Source organism: Mandrillus leucophaeus, unplaced genomic scaffold (genome assembly GCF_000951045.1).
Source record: "Mandrillus leucophaeus isolate KB7577 unplaced genomic scaffold, Mleu.le_1.0 Scaffold53, whole genome shotgun sequence".
Lineage (NCBI taxonomy): Eukaryota > Metazoa > Chordata > Mammalia > Primates > Cercopithecidae > Mandrillus > Mandrillus leucophaeus.
The window spans coordinates 1,271,404-1,272,299 of NW_012105697.1; the positions used below are offsets into that span (position 1 = coordinate 1,271,404).

Below are 896 nucleotides of genomic sequence, written 5' to 3' on the forward strand. Positions count from 1 at the left end.
TACACGTCTCTCTAACAACCAGCGTAGGAGTCGGGGGCCCTCTGGCTATGAACTTCGAGCACTGCCCTGGCGAGCTGTTTCTTAACAAATAGTATGACGCGGTGAAACAGCGTACGGGGCCCCATCGCAGGGCACGTGGACAGCCGTCTGCTCTGAGGGGAGTCAGGCAGCATCAGCCTCATGGGGCCCAGGCCCCTTCCTGGACCCCGGACCCCTGCCGAAGGGAAACAGGGCCCAGTGTTGAGGCCAGGGGCCAGGGCAGCTTTGACCTTGTCACCAGAAACTCTGAGTGCCAGGGTCAGGGCTTTGGCTCTGCAGCCATGCTTCTCAACTTGGGGAGCTGGTTTCGCCCCTGTGTGTTTCCTTTGGCCACCATCAACAAATGACACAGCCTCGGGAGCTGAAACAACACAAGTGGTGATTATTGTACAGTCCTGGAGGTCAGATGTCCAACCCGGTCTCCGCAGGCTAACACAGGGTGCCTGGACGGCTGCGCTCCCTCCGGGAGGCTCTCGGGCAGAGTCTGTTTCCTTGTGGGTTCCAGTTCCTTGATGCTGCCCACACTCCTCTGGTTAAGGCCCCTTCCTCCATCTTCAAAGCCAGTGACGCCATATTTCCCTCTGACCGAACTTAGCTGGGAAAAGGTGACTCAGCGGGACCTGCACAGATCCTCCAAGATAACTCCCCACCTCACGGTCCCTAACCTTCCCCACAGCACAAGGTCTCTTCTGCTCCGTCAGGGAACATACCACAAGTTCTCGGTACTTGCATGTGGACATCTTCGGAAGGGGCCGTTACTCAGCCTAGCACAACCCCGCAGGGACATTTAGCAATGTCTGGAGATGCTTTTCCTCATCTCAAATGGGGAAAGCAGGGGGATGCCAGTGGCCTCTTGT

At 57.5% G+C, this 896-nt stretch overlaps 1 protein-coding gene across 2 annotated transcripts in view; it reads right to left on the minus strand.

The window, feature by feature from the left end:
• TMEM150B (transmembrane protein 150B) overlaps positions 1 to 896 on the minus strand; it is a 13,437-nt gene that overhangs the window by 3,033 nt on the left and 9,508 nt on the right. The window lies entirely within an intron of this gene.